This window comes from Emydura macquarii, unplaced genomic scaffold, assembly GCF_026122565.2.
Source record: "Emydura macquarii macquarii isolate MOO-44397 ecotype Brisbane River unplaced genomic scaffold, CSIRO-AGI_Emac_v2 contig_3044, whole genome shotgun sequence".
Classification (NCBI taxonomy): domain Eukaryota; kingdom Metazoa; phylum Chordata; order Testudines; family Chelidae; genus Emydura; species Emydura macquarii.
Window position 1 is genome coordinate 6,166,597 of NW_027133181.1, and position 22,027 is coordinate 6,188,623.

Sequence of the window (22,027 nt, forward strand, 5' to 3'; positions counted from 1 at the left end):
GTTGAACCTACTAAAACGGTCAGGAAGATTAGAAGATGCCATTAGGATAACTTTTCTGAGGTGGTGAATTTTGACTCTATTCAGTTCTTCCCCCACCCCACACCCCTCTCAAAAAATAAAAAAGACATTGGCAGCAACAGAGAACAAGTCACTGGCTATTTCCTGGTGCTGTTTTAACTTTAGCAATCCTGACCATCCAAGATTTAAGTGATATGGTGGACTTGCTGAATCATTCACAGAAGACAGCAGAGGATGAAGAATGGTCCTTTCATTAGGTCCCAGAATGTTGCCCCTGGTTTTATAGCAGCAGGATATACCTGAACTGAGCAATTAAAAAAAACTTAGATGACTAAATGTAAGTGTAAAATGAATTCAGTGTTGGGAAGATAGGCTGTTAAGGGGTTTCTTTGGGGTTTTTTTTTTTGGGTTATTCACGTTTCTGTGTAGTGGCAGTGGTCCTTGGAGAGGGAAATGTGTGAGCAGCAAGAGAGAATTTGCTCTGTGCCTTTTGATCTCTGGATTAGAGTCAGTTCTTGAGGCAGAGTTTTCATCTGGGAACTGGACAATGATGTTAAACTGAGATTTCTGTCAAAGGCTATTGCCTATATGCTGTTTGACCTCTTCTGTTCCAGGACTGGTGTTTGTGTAAATTGTTTAATTTACAATTAGAAAACACAGCTCCACATCACCTATTCAGCCTCCACTGGGAAGCCAGCCTATAAGGACCTGGATATCTGTTACCACTTGGCAGAGCAGTGATGTTGGCATCAGAACAGGATAGTTATGATTTTGTCTCTGTATTTTGTCCTTTGCGATCTTCTTTCCACAGTCTAAAATTGTCAAATACGGCTGCCTTGTACTTCTGTATAAAATGTCAAGTGTGCAAGATTTAGAAAATGCTAAACTCATAACTAGAAACAAAATCTCATAACAATCTTCCAAAAATACTCTTGAACTTTTGCTTTTGGCAAAATTCAAGAATGCATAAAAGATACTTAATGATCAGAGTGGAAACATCTCTATTTGAAAAGAAATGAGGCAAAATTCATCTCTGGCACAAGCAGTCATTAATCTGCCACCTAAGAAGCTTGCTTCCCTTATTACTAGTAGTACAGAGGCAGAAGTAACAACTTTACAGATGAAACTATAAAGTAAAAAAAAAAAATCAAAATTTAATTTGTGCATTTAAATACTGTGGGCTACATTGGTTGCAACTCAATTTCTGGTATTTGTGTCCATCCCATTTCTGTTCTCGCTTCCCTTTTCTCACTCCTCTTATTTCTGCTATGTTCCTTTTGTCATCACTATTCTATGTCCCCCATCACATCTGTTCTTGCCTCAACACTCTGCATCGAACTGGTGCTGCCTTCTTCTGGTTTTCTTGTGGAGACTGGGTCTGCAGAGGCAGTGTATTTGGCCTAATACCTATGGCTTCCTGTAGCTGCCTATGTTCTGGGCAGGCCAGGAACCGGATTTTTAAGAATAGATAATTAGGCACCTAACTTCCACTGATTTAACAGGATTTGGAAGCCAAACTGCCACTTATGCCTTTAAAATCTCCTGTTTCCTAAATACATAGAGGGCACTCTTGCTTTCAAACTGGTTGGAAGATAGGAAGAGGGATAGGGTACCTCAGAGTTAGAGAGGGAGATACATGCATCTAGAACTAGTGTGTCAGGACAACAAAACTGCTTATTCAGAATGTAAATTACTCTGGTTTAAATGGAGCCCAAATAGAACCAGAGACTATGTGTTCTCTCCTTCATGTATTAAAGTAATTCTTTATTCAAACTCTGGTTCAGAATGACCACTAAATATTATGGCCTGCTTTGTCTTCTTAGCCAGACACAGGAAACAAACACTGATGAACATTCATTTCACGGTTTTTGATAACGCAACAGTTATTCTAAGAGGGGAATAAAGAAATTCCTTCAGGAAAACTTTGGAAATTCTCTCCACATTTTTTCTAAAACAGAGCAATAAAATATTTTTCCCATGACCATTTCATTCAAGGTTTCCTAGAACATCAAGGTAAACAATGCCCCCTCCTGATCCTTCTAATTCCAGGGTCATAGCAGGTCTGTGCCTGACCATGACCAAACTCAACATTGCTAAGTATTCTTGCTCGTGTAATAGTTGGACGTGTTTTACATTGTCATCATAATAGGTCTTGTAACCTACTGAGAGTGTACGTTGTAAAAGTGGTTTATTACACTGTTTTGTTTAGAATCTGCTGTTCTAAACATTAACGGAGTAGACAAGTGGGATCCTCATGAACAGTAGTGTTGTTGGTAAGAATCTAAATAAAATTAGCAAAATATATCCTTTAAGTATATTAGAGAGTTACACAACCTTTTAGATTGAATGAGTATACTGCAAATTTTTATGCAATAGCAGTTCTTTATAATTGTCTTAGAAAGCCTAAAAATGATAACTGATGCCAAGTGACTTTTTTGTGTATACTTTGACGATTGTATGCCTGATTTTCAGAGGTGCTGTGTACCTGTAGATCCTATTTACATCAAATGGAATTCAGTAGCTCTGAAAACTCAGACCCCTGTAATTTTATTTTACAGTTCTTACTCAAATATACTATTTAAGACACTGAGCTAAGGCCCCAATTCAGCAAATCAGCATAAATGGAATTTAAACTCATGCTTAAGTGCTTTCCTGTAGAGGGATGGACTTAAGCTAATAGGTATCTGCTTAAGAGCTTTGCTGAATCAGGGCCCAAATATGGAAGAGTGCTGAGAATCTGTAACTCCATTTGATTACAATGGGAGTTGTAAGCATTCAGTACCTCTTAGTATTTGACCCATTGTAATTTTTAAACTGAATAAGGATTGCAGGATTTGTTGTAGCATTAGCAGCTGCTTTTTTTTATATATATATAAACATTTTTTCATGCGAAATTGATTCCTCTGGATCGTCACTGGTACTAAATATACTATCTTAGAACCATTTAGGGAAGGATTTTTGGAAATAGGACGGCACAGGGTTTAAATGAAAAACAACAAATCTGTGTTCTTTGTCAAATAAGACCACTAAAGCCTGCCGGAAAAAGCTTTTATTTTTTAATCTTGTCAGGTTAGACTGGCTCCTAAATTTTGGGTATGATGAATCAATAAACAATGAATAATGAAGAAAAGTGGAGGAAAGGAACAATATAGATAGCAAATAATAAGTAACTAGATTAGTTTAAAAGAATCCAATATTATGGCCAGCACCGTGAGCTCTTCAGTTTGTCTATTCAAGAAGTATAGAGTCAAATATTTGCACCTTTTATTCAATTTCAAAGAAGGAGAACTGAAATATTCTGATAAACTGGATGGGTCATACATGGTAATTACCTATCATGGCATTCACCTATACTTCAGAAGCAAAAAAAAAAAAAAAAAAAAAAAAAAATGTAGCCATGTGCAATATCATTTGCTGCTTCACATAACAGTAAAGAATTAATCTAAAATTAAAAATTCATCCTCATTCACTGTCACTTGTGGAACCTCACTATACTATCACCAACCACTCAGAGCATCGACAGTTAACATACAATTTACCCAAGCGTAAAGAACAAAAGGAGAGACCATAATGTCCTTGGTTTACTAGTTTTCAAACAGGTTAGCACAATATATGCTGCTATAAATGATAGAGAATACATTGACCATTGCAGTAGATGCATCTCCAGGTTAAAAAAAGAAAGGTAATAGAAGGAAAGTGAAATGATAATACTAGTATCTTCTTTGTTCTGTATGCTTTGTACGTCAAATTATCTGCAGGTGTAGTTCAATGGAGTTATGCCAGTAGTGAAATTGGTCCTTTAACTGAGCTCTTCTTCATAGTTTTCTTTCAAATGCGATATATCTGCAGCAGCAGATGTTAACATGTCCTCTAATTTTGCTTTGCTTTATGTCAAGTTGTCTACCAAAACCACGCTGGGATTTACAAATGAACCCAAAGGAGTCAAGTGCCCAAGTCTCATTAAATTTCTCTAACTTGCTAAGACAACTCTGATAATCCCAGTCTAGGAACAGAAATCTCAGCAACCACAACCAGATAATTTTTGCTACTTCCCTTTAACAAAAACAAAAACAAACAACCCAAATACTTGCTGAGCTTTCAATTAGAGTCCAGTTCATAAGTTTTTCAATGCTTGTTCTGTCCCTGATCACACTAGAAAACAACTAATACTTTAAGTATATTTGAAAGTTTTACTTTTGGTTTAGTTTCCTGCCAGATTTCTCCCTCCCTCACCAATCTCACAGCAAATTAGTTCTAAAAAGAAAAAAGTCATTAAAGTGATTTTTAAAAAAAAAGTCTGTCTGACTTTCTCTACAGAAGCTTGGCAGCTTATGTCAGATGATATAATAAAATACAATCTCTTTTCTCTTAAAGCGTTCTTTAGTTTTTCTGATACCTCTGCCACAAATAAATACTTCAGAATTACAAGTACTGTTCTGAGGACCATTTTTCTTCTCTGAATTTTGTATTTGTTTTAAATGGGCTTTACCTTTCCTTCTTTTAGTGATTTAGATACTGGGGGGGAGAAGGGGAGGGAGAGCAGGAATGGATGTCAAGGCTCTGATCCTGCCCTTAACAAAACATGGGCAGACTGATGTAACGACAAAGGGCCGTTAAAAATCAACAGGACACCACACAGAACAGCAGTGCCCCTGTGCTAACAGTTGCAGGATCAGAACTAAAACTGGTGTTTGTGGGGTGCCCTCATTTCAACTCCTCCTCTCTCATGGACTGAACTAAAGTGCACAGAAGTTAGTTGATGTCTGTGGTCTTTAATACACCCCCTGGACACTTGTTCCCCAGAACAAAATCAAAGCATTTAAAAATCATATTTGCCCCTCTCTCCATTCTCACTCCCGGTCTCAGATGCTTTTTGAAAAAGCATTTAAAACATAGTATTTAAGGTTCAATTAGTTTCTTCTTGTTAATTTTTGAGGGAGAAAATAAAGTGGTGGTTTGGTTTCCTTCCTTCACCTCTCACTCATCCCACAAAAATATCTTGTTCACCGAGATCACAGTGCACTGATCACAATCTAAAAGTGACCTTTTATTTCGACAGCTCTGTTGGCTCCCGTACTTGCAAAAGTGTACATTTTCTTGCTGGCTCAATGGTGCATATTTTAATATTCTCTTCAGACTCGCTCTTCGCTGCAGTCTTAATAGGCTCATTCAAGCTTACAATGAAGAGTGACCCTACCAGGCAAATGGCAGCAAGGTTACAAGCTAAAGCTTATGACCCTCCAAAAGCTTGTTTTCCTGAGCTGTCTGATAGGGTGAACATTTCACTGATACTGTTCATTGCACAGGAATTCAAATTCTCTTCTAAAAGACCGTGTTTTACCTTGACGACACATCATCGGCTTTAAGTTTATTCTCCTAAGGCAGAAAAAGAGGGCGAGCAGTTTAGTGCTCTGTATCCTTGCTTGTAATACCTACACCAACTGGCATTCAATTTCCATAAGAATATACTACAATTAAGATATAAAGACTAACTAAATCTGTCATAGTTCAAATCTAAGAGACCCAAAGAGAAACAGGTTTACAGATTGCAGTGTAAAATTCTTCAGTGTCTTGCATCTAGTCAATTTGTCGCATTATAAAGCTTTTAAGGCATTTAGCCATTACAAACCAAGTAGGTTAACATGACACTGGGCCTCACAAATTTGTCAGGGTTCAGTTTGCAGCAGGTAGACAAGAACCAGTATCTGTAGGTTCACTTAGCAGTCTGAGCATTACAAACTCTAATGACTAATTGCCCATCTCGGGGAGGGTTGGTAGGGGAGAAGACTTCAAAAAATTAAAGCCCAAATCATGCCTCACAGAGCTGTGCAGAGAGGTTCCTTCCATGTGCAGATCCCCTACTCCCAAATAGGTTGTCAGCAGTGCTACCTCCAAATCATCCTCCTCCTTACCTCAGCCAAACTCCTGCATAGTTTCGTGTTCATTCTGAGAAACATGGTGGAGATGGAGGCTGTGTCTTCACTGAAGAAATAATTCAGGCTTTTATTCAAGTATTTCCCTTAACCCAACTCTCCCCACACCAAAGAAAAGTATCTTACAGGAGTTTAGTGGTATTTTCAACCCAAGTTAGCTGGCCAGTTCTAGGATATAGGCTAAAACTTGACTGCTGTTTTCATGCAGGTTTGTAATGTACCCACTTTGCAGTGATAAACTAAAATAAATAAATAAATCACAAACACAAGAACAGCATTACTGGGTCAGACCAATGAACCATCTAACTCAGTATAAGGTCTTCCAACAGCGGCCAATGTCAGGTGCTTCAGAGAGAATGAACGGAACAGACAACCAAGTGATTCATCCCCTTGTCCACTCCCAGCTCCTGGCAGTCAGAGGCTAGGGACACTAAGAGCATGGGGTTGCATCTCTGACCTCTTGGCTAATAGCCATTAATGGACTTGTCCCCTATGAACTTATCTAATTCTTTTTTGAACCCTGTCATAGTTTTGGCCTTCACAACATCCCCGGGCAACAAGTTCCACAGATTGTATGTGCGTTGTGTTAAGAAGTATTTCCTTTTATTTGTTTTAAAACTGCTGCCTATTAATTTCATTGACACACCCCTTGTTCTTGTGTTTACATGAGGGAGTAAACTACACTTCCTTATTCACTTTCTCCCCACCATTCTTGATTTTATAGACCTATCATATATCCCTTAGTTCTCTCTTTTCCAAACTGAAAAGTCCCAATCTCTTTAATCTTTCCTCATATGGGAGCTGTTCCATACCCTTAATCATTTTGTTGCCCTTTCCTGTATCTTTTCCAATTCTATTATTATTTTGAGATGGGGTGACCAGAACAGCACACAGTATCCAAGGTATGGCTATACCAAGGACTTATATAGTGGCATGTTAGCCTCCATTTTACTGTTGATTCCTTTCCTAATGGTCCCTAAAATTGTAGCTTTTGTGTGTGTGTTGGACTGCTGCTGCAGATTGAGCAGATGTTTTCAGAGACCTATTCACAATGACTCCAATGACTTCTGAGTGGTAACAGCTAATTCAGACCCTATCATTTTGTATGTATAGTAGAGGTCTCTTATTAAGATCCCACAGATCTCCCCCCCCCACACACACACAACTTATCTGTCCTTTAGGGTATCTCTGAATTTACTGGGACAGACTCAGAGCAGCTCAACTTAATACAGCCCTCAGAACCACAAGATGTCCCCAGAAGTCCTAGCCCCATACGAAAGGGAGTGCAGCATCAGCACGTACTCAATATGACTTTGCAATTTAGCTGCTCACACTCAGCATAGGCTCAGAGAAAGAAGAGGATGGAGCAAGATCGGGGGGAGGGGGAGAGGGAAACCATGCATCATCCTGCATAAAACTCTGGGAGGCAGAGTGGGGAATCACTCTGCCCACCAGAGTTTAGACAGAAAAGAAGAGAATGGAGTATATTCTCCTTTCTGAAGAGCTTGCCCCAGTTCCTCAGGGGCCCCTAACACTGGTTACAGAGACAAAGGGTCTCCATTTAAGTAGCCATTGCTTCCTATGGATCCTCTGAGATCTGGCACATCCTAAACAATAATGTAATAAAGTAGGAACTCCATGGGAAGACCTTTGTGGAAATTCTTCTGCAAGCCTGCCCTTATGGCAGGGAAGGTGTGATCTCAGCCTGTATTTTTACATTGCCTAGTAAATGGCTGCAACTAGTCCCTTCCTTTTAGAATTAAAAAAAAAATAAATTACTTCATCTTTATTCTCTCCATTGTATAAAACACTCAAGGTCTTAATTCCTCAGTGTGGAAATAATCTTTCAAACACTCCCAGTCTCTCTCTCTGCTAGACTAACCAACTACCTAATGCCTTTGGTGTGGTCTACACAAAGTAGTATCAATATAACTAAATGTGTGATTTTATGCCCATTTAGTTAAACTGGCAGAACTTTAAGTGCTAACATTTATCATGGTTTAAAACTGCTTATATTGGTTTAGCTTGCAACTGTGTGTGTAGACAACGCTTAAAGTGGTACAACTTTGTAAATGTAACACTACCAATATAGTTAGAGTAATACAAGTGGTGTAAAGGTGCCTTTGCCTGTAGGGAAGGGAAAAACTCTTCTAGGATGACAGCCAGAACTTTCTAATGATGCAATGAGAAAAAAAGCAGGGTGAGAAGAGAATAATTATCTTTGAAAAGGGAGTGCGGTGACTGAGCATTGAGGAGGATGGCACAATCTAGACAGTACACCCGACTAGCTGGGAAGCAGAACATCTGTGCAAAGATCCCCCTCGGGCAGACAGTCAGATAACTCATCTACAGATTGCAGGAGCAAAAAGTTCAGTATTACATTCATAAAAATTTCAGTTGATGAAGGAGAATAGGGGATCTGCCAATACTGGTGAAAGACACTTTAAAAGAAGGGCAAAGAATTTTAGCAGTCATCTGATATGGTGCGACTTGGATCGCTCAAGATATAACACCACCACCACTTCATACAACACTCCTTTAAATTATAGGCTCTCTAAATTTTAACATTAGTTAGTATACTTCTAAGCAAGTGGTTCCTGCCACATGGCTGTCATTTCACAACATTATACAGTATATTTTGACAGAAAACTCTGTACACTAGCAATAAACCAAACCAATGTTCAGCACAAGCATCATTTAAGGAATACAGAACAGAACAATAAGTGCATGTTTTAACAGAGGTTTTAATAATAAATAGTTCCTAAAGGCCACAATTAAGATCAGGACCCCTGTTGTGTTAGGTACTGTTCAAATTTAGATTAAAAAGTCTTTCCTTAGCAGATCTCCAACAGAAAACAGGTCTGCATTAGCAACAATAACTGCAGTGCTTAACAGTTAAAATGTCTGATGCACTCCTTACTTGGATTACTCAGGGCAGATTGTAAAGAATAAGCAGACTATATGGACTAAGGCACTTTCTAGACTGAATTTTTTCTTTTGCACTTATGTAGTTACACCATTGCAAATGCCCATATTTGTGTTTCACTAGTTGAAGACCAGGTAAATCACCATGATAAGTGCAGTCAGACTGGTACATATCCTGTTTTGCAATCAGGGGGTTGTACTGATGTAAACACTGGTGCCAGTGTTCCTAGTCTAGACAAGTCCTAAATTAAAAGAAAAATAGAAACATTGCAGTGATTGATCTAGAATAATATGTATAAAAGTAAGAAATTATGTGTTAGTGGAATGGAGCAGGAAACCAAGTTAAAGGGTTTAACTACACCCCTGGAATTAAAGGTTATTCATTGTTGCAGATACAAAGCAGACTGACTGTTCTAATTAATGAAAAAAATTCTTGTGTCTTTTACAATAGATCTTTAAACCATTCCTACTCAGCAGGCTCAAAATGATTTCACTGGAGAGTTCAGGGTCTATTGAGCTAAAATGGCAGCTGTTTTACTCAGCTCACTTCATTTCATAACAGACTTCAGAAGTATCATGTGTTCTATTTCAATATTTTTCCTCAAAAAAACATTTAATCTAACTTAGAATGGAATTGGGGAAAGTTGTCTCTGCAAGCCAATTAAACATACTGATTTTTCCAACGGTATTGCCCCCACCCTCATCCAGGCAAATATTTAACTGAGTGCATGACTAAAGAGCACAAAATAGCAATAAAGGAAAAGCCTGCAGTCACAATAACTTTTACAAGTTTTAGTGTGTGTTCACTAGTTTTCATGTCCCTATAGTCACAGCTATCAAAGTGGATGTCTATAAGGGGGAGACAGTATCCTGTAGATTTCCATATTCCTCTCTGATGCTTTCCAAACCCTAACATTAAAACAATTACTTTTCATGCTAATGTGTATTAAAAACTCCCACCCCTTTTGTGAGAGCCACATACTTGAAAATGAACCATGGACTCTATATTACTAAGCCAACTTAACAAGATTATCCTATTTGATTTTTTCCCCCCCACTATCTTTTTTCATCTTCCTTAACAGGCTGGCTCTATAGCTGAGGGAAACCAAGCTCTTTTAAAGCCTTATTCTTTCTAACAGTTACAGAGAACCTGATACTACAATTGAGAGCTACCATGTCAGACGCACAATCATTTGTGTCATTCAAAGAGTCCTACACAAAACCAAAAGTAACATAGAAAAAGACAAAAATAGGAGATGAACGAACATTTCGGAGGTCGAACGCCATTGAACCTTCTACATCTCAGTATCCAACCATACAGCTAATAAAGCTGGTGGAATTCTGATTCTTTATTACTGACAAAGTTATTTAGAAAAGTTTGTAAATTCTACAAGTTTTTCCAAAAGTGTCAGCAGCTGCAGCCAGGATTGGATTGCTGCCTGAGTTTATATCCAGTTTCCTGTAACAGTTTCTCAATTGTTACTAGTGGACCATGTTTTAAAAGAGACTCTCCTATTGTCTTTGCACAGATGACTTTCCCCTCCTATTTGTGATTAAGTAACATTCCTGGGGCAGTTACATCAATTGCTAAATGCAAAAAAATTAGTATTAGACAAAAGATACCTAAAATGTACAATATAACTGGTGGAAATGAGGTTCTTGCACCATGTGAACGATCACCTCTCTGAAAGCCAATAGCAATTGCACCATAGATGGCTCTTGAAGATTCTCTACTCTAACAAATAGAACAGTGAAATGAATCATCATTGCAAGCATGTGGAAGAACAATGACATTGCCCTCCTGTAAATGCACAGGAGACTTACACAAGTTAACTCCAATATTAATGGAAGCACGTATTGTATTACTTCACACACGCCACCACTATATGGATGGAGACAGACCTAAAAGACTATGTCAAAGACAAACCAGAACTCTTGGGGGAAAGGTGTAAATTAAGAAATTTTCAAAGATATTGTAGAATAGAGTATGAAACATTTGAGTTTGTGGCAACATACAGTGCCTGGAAATTATTCAGAATTGCTAAGGCATGCGATAGGAACTAACGTGTGGTTTAGCATTCACAGAATTGAAAGCCAAGAACTCTTTCCATCTACTACCACCTCTGACATGAAAGCTATCTGGGACATTCAGAAAATCATCAATCCTAATACCTCAAGTTCTACATCTGTAAAAGGGAGATACTACTACTTACATCTCAGTATGTTCTGAAGATTCATAAATTGTTTCAAAGTTGAAAAGCTAAGTATTAAAAACATCATATGAATTTAAGAAGATAAGCCAGCCAGAGAATGTTTATCTTCAAGATGGAGCTGAATCAAAACCCTCGACAAAGTTACCCACAAACCTAGGGACATTTGGAACAAAATTAAAAATTTTAGCACCTTGTAGGGTTCCACCTAATAAATTATGTAGGATTTTTCTATAAGAAAAATGATTTATGGACTTATCCTACAAGTGTGAATGTGAGTAACTAAGTTCAGTGGGATAATTTGCATGAGTGAAGTTACTCACATTAATGGTTGCAGAATCAGGCAGTGGCTTGCAACTATTTGTGGGATTCTTTATATTGTACTCAGGTATCATAGTGCTGGGTCCAATATTCCCTGGGGTTCAGTGTGACACAATATGCATCACTGTATTTAATTCAGTATATAAGCATCATATCAGGGTGAGTGAACAGTTAATTATATATAAAGAAGTGTTATTTGCTCACTTATCCAATTCACATTCTAACTTTAATGTTAAAGTCTGGATTTTAAAATTAGTTAGGAAGAGTAACACCTGACCAATCATGCATGGTAATTTAAGTTCCATTGTTTCACATAATTACAGAAATCCACCATGAATTACGAAAACTAAGACTGCTTTATTGCAACCAGACAATATAAAATGAAGTTTCTGGAATCACATTTTCATTAATCCAAACAAATTAGAATTCATTTTATATGCAGAATCCTCTCAAGAGCTTGTCTTTTTGGTTTATCATTTTCAGATTAATATTGAATTCACCTTGCATATTAAAATTCATCATCTGGATGCCTCCATGTAATTAAAAATCAATGTTCTTTCCAAATTTGGGGTGTGAGTGGGGCGGAGGGGGAATTTTGGTCTGGCACCAGTATATAAGGTTGGAGGACACCAGGAGCAATCTTCTCCCCACAAGGTCCAGTCAATGGCTCATGCCCTTAGTACATTTGTATTATTATTCATGTTTATTATGTTAGTGCCTTAAGAACCAACCAATAACAAGGCCCTACTGTGCTAGGCACTGTATAAACAGAATAGTACATGGTCCCTGCCCCAAACAGCTTACAATCTAAATAGACAGTGGGAGGAAGAAGTAGAACAAATGCAGAATGAACAGCATGATGGCAGAACCTACGTTAGTAAATAAAACTATGGTTGAACTAATTTGGGGGTGGTTAGTTCAGAGGAGATCAGCTAAGTAGAAAGAAGAGTGGCAATATATCAGCCTGGCAATATGCTGGAAGATTACACTATTGCTACTTGTTCTTCATCTTCAGGGCCAGATCTTCAACTTAGCACAATGGGGGTATGACAATTTACACAAGCTGAAGTCTCCAGAACTGTCAATCCAGCACCTTTCTTCAAACAAGACACTCATGTCAAAATATTTTTTAAAAAGATAAAATTTTCATGTGTGTTTCATTTCTGTGGAAAGACAGATTGAGAACAAAATTATGGAATACAGTCTTTATGTTGCTCACAAGTAAAAAGTTTCCACATTCAGAATCAAAAATGGCAGGAGACTTTTGAAGGAAATAAACGTTGACAGTAAACACCTACAAATACCTGCCCAATATGGCTGTTATACATACACTTGCCCAAATGTATTTCTTGTTTACATTGTTCCTCTGCAAGGTCATCACAATCACCCCTTTGCTATGGGGCCTGCAGAGGTCAACAAAACCTAATAATTAGGAAGCAAAGAGGAGGTGGTTTGTCGTGCTATTGTTGTAATAGTTTGGTCATGAAGGCCAGGGATCAACTTTCTCTGGAGCTCCTAGCAGAAATTAAAGCTGCCCTTCAAAATAACCCTTCTGTCAACTCCTCCTTTGCCCAGGGTCACTGAAGTCATCACAGACACTGGAGGTGCAATTTTCAGGAGGTGCAATTTACACTAAAGTATGGAAGCTGTAGGAAGAGTTGTTTTCATGTCAATTTAACGGAATTGTTATCAGCAGTGGGTTTGGGGAGATCAATATGGGCCTGTTCATGTCAATGAAAAGACTAACTTTGTTTTTTGTTTTGTTTTTAAAAAAGAGCTGACCCAATTTAGTTCCTTTCACCCTGGCTGATCTTGCTCAACTTAAAGAGTCAGACTATGCTTTAGGTGAGTAAAACTAAATTTAGGGAATGAGAACTCATATCCTTTTAATTAATCTGCTCTTGAGCCGGTACTAGTAATAACTGACTGTATTACCCTTATTTAACATTTGTTAATCCCTTGTACTTAGTTTTCAGAACTATTACACTGATTCCAGCACAGAACATTTGTTCTTCAGAATATCCATGCATAATAATACATCTTTGCCTAATCACCCAGAAGGCTGTAAACATTATGAGATTGTGGAGGCGTGGTTGCTTACTTCATTGCCTACACATATAAACATTAGAGTCTCCCACAATATTACACATCCTTTTCTGTGCCCAGTTTTTCCTCTTCTTTTTTTTTTTTTTTAAATACAATGGAATACACACCTATTTTTTCCATCATTCTTCTTTACCATCTTTTCTTTCCTATTTTACGTTCTTAAAGATATGAGTTTAGAGCAACATTCCTGCTTTTTTTGTGTATTATATTGCATGAATGAATACTTTTGTTTTGCTTATGCCTAACAGAACAGCACCCATGTTCAGATCCAACTTCTGGTCCATCTCATATGAACCATATGCCCATGGTGCCTACTGTTCTGTGTTGTTCCCCTTCTCTGTGCCTTATCTACAAACATTATTTCTCCTAAATGCTGTGTATTAAGGCAATTTTTCCTCTAAAGACCAGCAACTTTGCTCTTCAGATACCACATGCAGATGTAATTTGTTTCAGTGTATTCCTGAAAGAAGAGACTTTTACTCTGCTTATGAATCATAAGATCTTTGTCCATTATAGGTCCTTAGATATTCAAACGCTATCCCTTATACAAATAATAAATACATTGAAGGGAAGATTAAAAGTGAGTCTTGATGTAAAGCCAGCTAGTGAAACTCTATACTCCTCACACAAAGTCACTATTAGCTGAACCCTGCAGTTCCCAGGTGTTTACTGCAGGATTTGCCCTGACAAGTCCTCTTTTATAAGAGCTATTCAAAAGACCTTAGAATTAAATACCTTAACACAAAAGCACACTTAAGGAGCTCCAAGTAAATCCCCTTATGTACAAGGACAGCTGGAAGGGAAAAAGAAGGACAATGAAATAGAACAAAACTTGCAAGCAGACAATCAGTTAGTGAACCTCCATTTTCACATTTAACCAGAAAAAACAAACCCCAGCCACAGTCTGTGCCAGATACCCTGTTGTTCAATTAAACAGAAGTTTTTGGAGAATAAGGGCCTGATCCAAAGACCATTTAAGTCAATGGAATATCTTTACATTTACTTGAAGAGTTGCATCATGATCCCATAAAAAAATACTGCTGATATTTTCATGCAACTTTGACTGAATTATCTTTTCTTGGAGGCTGTAGTCAAAGTTAAATAACAATACATGATTTTTTTTTATTTACTGCCCTTTTGAAAATTGTTCAGGGGTTGTTTATAAACCTCATCCTCCAAGTGTTTTGGTCCATAATGCAGACAAATTGATTTGACTATTTGTGGTAGCAGAAGGGAAATAAAGTGACTCAGATAGAAATGCATTCCTTAGTTCAAGGGTGTGTCACAGTTAACAAGAAAAATTTATAAAGATTTTAGCAAGCATAGTAAGGGATTGATTTTTAACCAAAGTCCTCACATCTGTTGTCTACAGCTATGGACCAACCTGTACATTTTTAATTTTTCCCTGTAATGTGAATCTCTAGTGACCTGATCCTGCATTCCTTGTACACCCAAAACCTCAACTGATTGCAATCAGAACTGAAAGAGAAAAAAAATGCAGGATCAGACTAGTATAATTTATGTTCCATATGCAAGTGGCTAGGAAAACAATACAGAATCATCCAACCAAAACAAAAGTTCATTCATGGTTTACTAGAAACCAGTGCATAGGTATTAGCCAAAAACTGACCATGGACTCAGACCTGTGTTTGTTACATCAAACAAAATTTCCATTGACAGCAATAGGACTTTTGACAGGGAAACCAGTGTACTATTGTTCATATTTAAGCAGAAACTCAAAGAATTTCCACCTACAGGCAGACACACATGCACGCGCACACACATCCCAAGTCAAAAGGAGCAGGGTCTATAAATTGTCTTCACTTAGTCTATGAAAAAACTCCTATTGAGTTAACTGGGAACAGGATTGGGCCCTACATTTTATTGTGTTTATAGCATGCCGGGTTACACCTTTCTAACATCCTCTCAAAATGACAACTTGGTCCTTCGGGTTACAATTACTTGAGTACAGGAGGCCTGAGCAAGGCTTTCTATGTTGGTAAATTGTATAGTTAATTGCTTGACCATTCTTTGGGCCGTTATGAAATATACTCAGACCAAATAACCAGAATGACTCAGGTTTATTGCTATAAGTCAGTAATACAGAAAAAAGGTTCAATAAGATATATCAATTTCCAAGAAGCCATCTTGTGCAGCATTGTTAAATTTACCTTACACAGAATGTGTGCTTCCAAATTTATAAATATTTCAGCTAGTAGTATTTATAGGGTGATTTTACAAGTTACAGAACTCTTCACATCCCTTAAATCCAACTTTGTGTTCTTACAAGTTCTTTAAATTGTTGTTCTTTACCTCCCTTATCTTTTTTTGGATACTAGCATTGCATGTATCAGTCTGTGAAGGTACCTCCCCAGCTTGTACCAGAGTAGAACTTTAGTGTATTTTGCTTTTGACAAGTTTCTTATTTTCTAATGCCAACGCTGACCTCAGCTATGCAAAGTGTTATGGGATACTTAACATAATTGAACAGGATTATAGAACAATATAAACCAGTTCAGCTTTTTTCCCCCACTTCAATTTAAATTTTCACACTTAAGCAAAATTATGAAGTGGCCAGACAATTATTTAATGACAGCCGTTGTTAAGATTCAAAAAGTTATATCTTTATAACCATTAACCCATATTGTCAACATGGCATGCCAAAATATACAAAGTATATATCCTTAAATCAAACACCAATAAGCTTTCAAGCAGCATTTTTCTTACTTTACCTACCTGTAAATTTTGATTATTGATGGAAATAATTTGCAGGTGTGTGTATAGTGAAGTTGACATTTACCAATATTTTCCAACAAAATTCTAATCTGAAGACATTTACAGTTTGTTTACATTGATATTATAGTAGTATAATGTAGCAGATAGAATAACTACCATGACACACCCTTTCAGGCTGTTCTATCACTTTTCAAAGCAAAATTGTTTTGTCTACATACTCAGCTGTTGATCCTATCACACTCAGAAAGGATGCATGCTGGATCTTTACATGCTAAGATGAGAAAAAAAAAAACATTTTTTCTAATTCTTCTCTTAAGAATAGAGGAGTGGAAGCTTAAATGCCATTTATTTCTGAGCTGCAAACTTGAACATTATTCCAACAAAGTCATAATTTATTTAAAAAGACAGAAATTCAAGAAAAAGGTGATGTCATAATAGGAATCAAGAACATCAATGATCTTCCGCAGTGACTGTGGTCCAAACTGTGATGTCTACTACAGATAGTTGTTAATAGCCCAATAGCAGATGACTGATGTTGTTTTAAAGTTCTGCAGTAAAATAATGGCAGTAGTAATATCTAGTTCTACATAGCACTTCTCACAGAGGCCTTGATTTATTTTACATAGACAATAAGCATCAATACACCCATTATTCAGATGGGGAAACTGAGGCACAGAAGAGTAAAGTGACTTGCTCAGGATCACAAGGTTAATGACTGAGCTAGTAACAAAACTTAGATCTTGCTCTTCCTAGGGCAGTTCCCTATCCAGTGGGGCTTCACTGCTTCCCTAAAAATGTGTAACAATTAAATAACCCGTCACCATGATAATCATTTCTGATGCTTTTTAAGCCAATTTTTGTAAGTAAGGAAGCCTTGCAGACAGCATTCTTCTGGAAAAGGATTAAAAAAACAACACATTTAAACATTCCCTCCCCACCCCACACACACACACAAAGACCCTAGGTCATTGTTAAGAAACTGGCATTCCAATTTGTGAAAGCCAGACAATCAGATTTGTTTTTATTTTTTCTCTCCCTCAGCACCTCTGCTCAAGGTGATAGAGAACAATTACTGCCTGCTGAAAAGTGAAAGATGGGCACTATGACATTGTCAATTATATAACACTTATGCAAATAAAGAAACATTGATCATGTTTAAATTATCAGAACTCCAATCAGGGATTTCCAATTAATATATTTAAATACTGCCTAAAAATCCTACAGGAGCATTTTAAAATAAAAGTTTATTCTCTATTATTTACACAACTATTATTCGTTTCTACTCTTTGCCTGGGGCAAGAATAGCCTTTCTGAAGTTATTTATCATTACATTTAGTGACAGTCAATGTACAATGGTATTTCCAAGACAGTGTCCTCTTTCCTTCAGTTTGCACTTTGGTTACATATAATAATAAGCAAAACACAGCAAAGGGTCAACTACAATTCATCATAGAAAAGATACATAAATCAAGTTTTCCAGTAAGTTACAACACTACACTGGATTCTCCACCATGGCCGAGCACCATTTGGAGACAGTGGAGTTGGATGCTACATGGTACTCCATGAATCCATGCCATCCAGCCCCAGGAAAAATTAAAGCTGCTGAGGAGCACCTCTAACTTAAGCTACTGTCTTGAGCCCCCCCCCAGACTTTATGGCAGTGGAGGATCAGTAACATTCAAGATCTGCTCCAACATTCCCCTTCCCACCTCCACTGTAGTCCTCATCTCACCACACCCCCTCTGTTGAGGGTGGGGGTTGGACCTCAAGCAAGAGGTAGATGACATAGGAGCAATCATAGCTAAGAGTTCCCCTATTCACACAGAATACCCATGGTCATTTTTAGTCAGTATGTTCTTGAGTGTTGCTAAGCTGATTGGAGTATCCAGCCCTTCCCATAGTAACTCCACTGACTCACAGATCACATTCAAGCATCTCATTCATCTTTTCAAGATCTTTCACAAGTTGGCTCCCTCCTACTTGCCTGTTTTGTTTGTTCTTTTTACTATCTCACCTCTGCCCCCCAAACATCCAAGAACTCTGCTTAAGCCCAAGCCACTCAACAGAATTCTCCCTTCATGTCTTCTTCTAGATATGAGACTTATCTTCAGGTCTTCCTTAAAACAACCTCCTATGCCTTATGCTCCCATAACGATCATAAACAGCCTCTCTTTTCCATATCACCCTCAAGTCCTTTCTCAAACTTAACTTCTTTGGCTGCATATAAAACATAGCTTTAGCTATGTATTTATCTATGTATGTATTTAGCTATTTTTATATATGTGTGTGTGTGTATTACATTTTAAAAAAAGTTAAAAGAAACCAAGATTGCATGTCAAGCACTCATAAATTAGGAATTACCAGAATGAAAGTTGCCTTGTGATCCCACACTCTTCAGGGTTCCAAACAATCTACAGAGCAGACTTGAGCAGAGTGAAAGAATCCACAGAATTTTTCAAAACAGTTTCCCAACACTTCTACTTGGGAAGGGTCCCCTACAACAGTATTGGTAGGCCCCTAAGGCCTCTCCCAAGTAGCCTTGGGCCAGGTAACCCAGCTTTGGGCCAATCAAACAAACTCACTAGTCCTGAGTAAGGCCTACCTTCCTCTGGCACAACTAATGACAGTTCACCAGCCCTACAGAAACACAGGACCCAGTCTTTCCTAAGGGAACAAAGCATAAGAGATCTGCTCTTCTCCCCCAGCTAGCCAATAAGTAGCCAGCCTTCCTCCCCTTTTTAACTGCCCCTCAATTACCTGACAATGAGTGCAGGTGTAGAAAATGTAGCTCACAGCAGCTCATTAATCCTTGCTGGCTCATTGAGGGGTTGGTATACCCTACCACACTGTGCAACCTTAGTTCACCACACTTGCACATGTGCATTATAATACTGTCTAATTATGTGATCACATACAATTTTACTTACCCAGCAAACAGGAAGTCTGTAGCATAGGGAGGGATAGTAGCCAACTTTCCAGGGGACCATTTAGCTGCCATAATAGAAGATCATTCATTTTCTTCCTGCTATCCCCTGCCCCGTTCCCATGACACACTTTCCAGCTTCTGCAACAAATGAGCCAAGGGTCATAAAGACAATTTCTTTCAATACACAGCCCTGATTTATTCCCAGAGCATTTCCAGCCTGTGCATGGAAAGAGGCTGGGATCCTTTGGAAAAAAGAGAGTGTGTGGTCCTATATTTAAAGTTATATTATCATGCATATGCAGCATGAATAAACTTACATGGGCAACTTAATTCTAGGTTTTTCTAACTTTACAGTGTTTGACTTTGTGATCTTAGTGCTAATTTTTTAAACAAAAAGTGTTTACTATTTTTAATATAGTTTCCCAAGTTTTTCCATTCTCCCCCCCGAAAAAAAAAAAAAAAAAAAAGCCTATAATTCCATCCTGGGGAACCATACTGACTCCAAATTGAGTTATCAGCTGCATTTGGACCCTAGCTCTACCCACAGACCTCTTCCACTTGAAATAACGTAGCAACTTACAGCATTAGTCTGCTGTTACCCTCAACAAGGACCAGCCAATAGAAAGGGGTGAGAGTGTGTTTCACAACTTTTTATAGACAACAAAAGACTGTAGAGACTTAGGCTGCCTGGGCTGACTTTAACCTTCTAGAAGGGAGCATTACCTAGCAGTTATAGACCCTTCTACCCCTGTGTCCTTCTGCACCTACATAGCTCCTCAGCCTCTCCCTCACACTCTGGTTCCTGTAACCCACTCTAACTCTACTCTGGTTTCTCCCTCTGCATTCTGATCATGCTGCATCCTTTTCTTTCTTCTCCACATTGCCTTGACACAGCAGCATTGAAAATACAGGTTCTCCGCTTCTAGTTTCTCATCCAGCATTGCACAGCACCCAGGAGCAACAATTGCAAGGGAAGTTCTGCTTAGCCCTTGCAGCCGGGTGCCAAGATCACAGATACATCATTACCTGTGTAATTTTATTCACATGTGCAATTGCACTGACCAGAACCACAGATGGAGACAACAACACAGGCTAGGGATGGGGAAGTGAGAGGATGAGAGCAAGCACATTATAATTATGCAACCAACTGGGAGGATAGCACATTCATCTGAATGCTTATAATTATTAAGGGTGGAGCTAGATTAAGAGTGCCCAAAACTTCCTTTTATCAGACCCTGTTTTCAGTTGTTTGTAATTTGGCCAAATGCTAACTATTTGGGCTAAAGTTTTCCATGTTGTGTCTCTTCAGGCTGAAAGTTTTGTAATGGTTCAACTAAAGAGTTTCAGCAGTTTCTGAAAATGAGATTGGAAAAATATGTTATTCAAAAATTTCTCACAACCATTTAGTTAAGAAGTTATAGCACCTCCATACTTTGCAACAGCTACTTGAAATTTAGCAGGGGTAGGGGGCAGGATCAACTATCTTTGCTTCCATGTTATTGTCTTGATTCAGTGAAGTACTTCGTGTCAAAAGGTGGATACTCAATGTAGCTTTAGATCTCATCGGTCCACTATCTTTATCTTGAGATAGCTTTTTGAGATGATGGCTGAATTTAATAAGCCACATGCAGCACCTTTTATATACTTCCATCACGCCTTTTATTTCAGGGCATCAAGGAAGCTGAATGGGATCTAATGATGTGACTTGGTGATAGAAGAACTCTATAATGGAACAGAAAGCAATGTTTAAGTTAATGGCAGATACATGCTATTTCCTATTTCCACAAGGAGTTCAGCAAGGCTGTATCCTGTCATCACCGTTGTTCAATATCAACATCAATTGGCTGATGGAGGCAGCTTTCAGTGGTGCTGAGCTAAACACTGTTTTGCTTCTAAACCTTGAATGATGACATTGTCTTGTTGGAGCAGTTCAGTGAACTGCTGCAGCTGATAGCTGATCTGGTTAGGCAAGAGGCCATACAAGGTAAATGGGCCATTGTGGGACATCACAATACAAAGACTTTGTTAATTGGCCCTTCACAACCATGCAGAGGCTACATGCAAAAGGTGTCATCCAATCAGCTTGAATTCTGGAAGAAGAAAATAAAGATAGTGAAGAAGAAAAATTGTCATTTCTTTTCCTGTTTGGCCTTTCAAGGGGCTGGAGCTACAAAAAAGAAGCAGACATCTTCTCGCTTAGCCCTTCAGTGCTGACAGATTGCTACAACTTTGTCACCTTTTGGACCCATAGACTGTAACTCATTTGTGTATATGTGTTGCCTGCTTTAACCTGTAAATAACTCTCATTTCTTTTTCCTAGTTAATAAATCCTTAGTTAGTTTACTATAGGATTGGCTACAGGTATTGTCTTTGATGTGAGAGCTGAGATACATATTGATCTGGGGTAAGTGGCTGGTCTCTTGGAACTGGAGGCAACTTGAATCTTTTGTGATCTTTAGTGTATAACAATCAACTATCATTAAGTCCATCTTGCCTGGGTGGCAGAATAAAATGGAGTGCCAAGGGGACTGTCTGTGACTCCATGGTAAGACTGTTACTGGGCTTCAGGAGTTCACATTTGTTACAGGGCTTATGAAATCTAATTATAGAACATACAACCAGTTTGGGGTGTCTGCCCTGCATTTTGACAGTCTGCCCTGAGGATGTCACTCATGGTCATGAACTATTCCAGACAGCGCGACAATGACAAATGAGTTTGAGTGACTCCATTTTTCAGTGCCCCATTTCAGTGCCTCCTCTGGAAGGAGCCTGGTTCCTGGAAAGTCTGGAGCACTAACCCTTTCAAAATAAGACCTTTTTAAGGAGTCTCAGGTGGGGCACACAAAAACCAA

General features: G+C 38.2%; 1 long non-coding RNA gene across 2 annotated transcripts in view; it reads right to left on the bottom strand.

The window, feature by feature from the left end:
- Positions 1-18,939, bottom strand: part of LOC137141337 (uncharacterized) — a 52,092-nt gene extending 33,153 nt beyond the window's left edge. Inside the window, exon 1 of one of the 2 annotated variants that reach the window (XR_010916588.1) lies at positions 18,852-18,939. This is a non-coding gene — a long non-coding RNA (uncharacterized lncRNA). Of the gene's footprint in view, positions 1-18,610 lie in introns of both variants that reach the window. The other variant, XR_010916587.1, reaches the window with a different exon arrangement.
- Between the last annotated feature and the right edge of the window lie 3,088 nt (positions 18,940-22,027).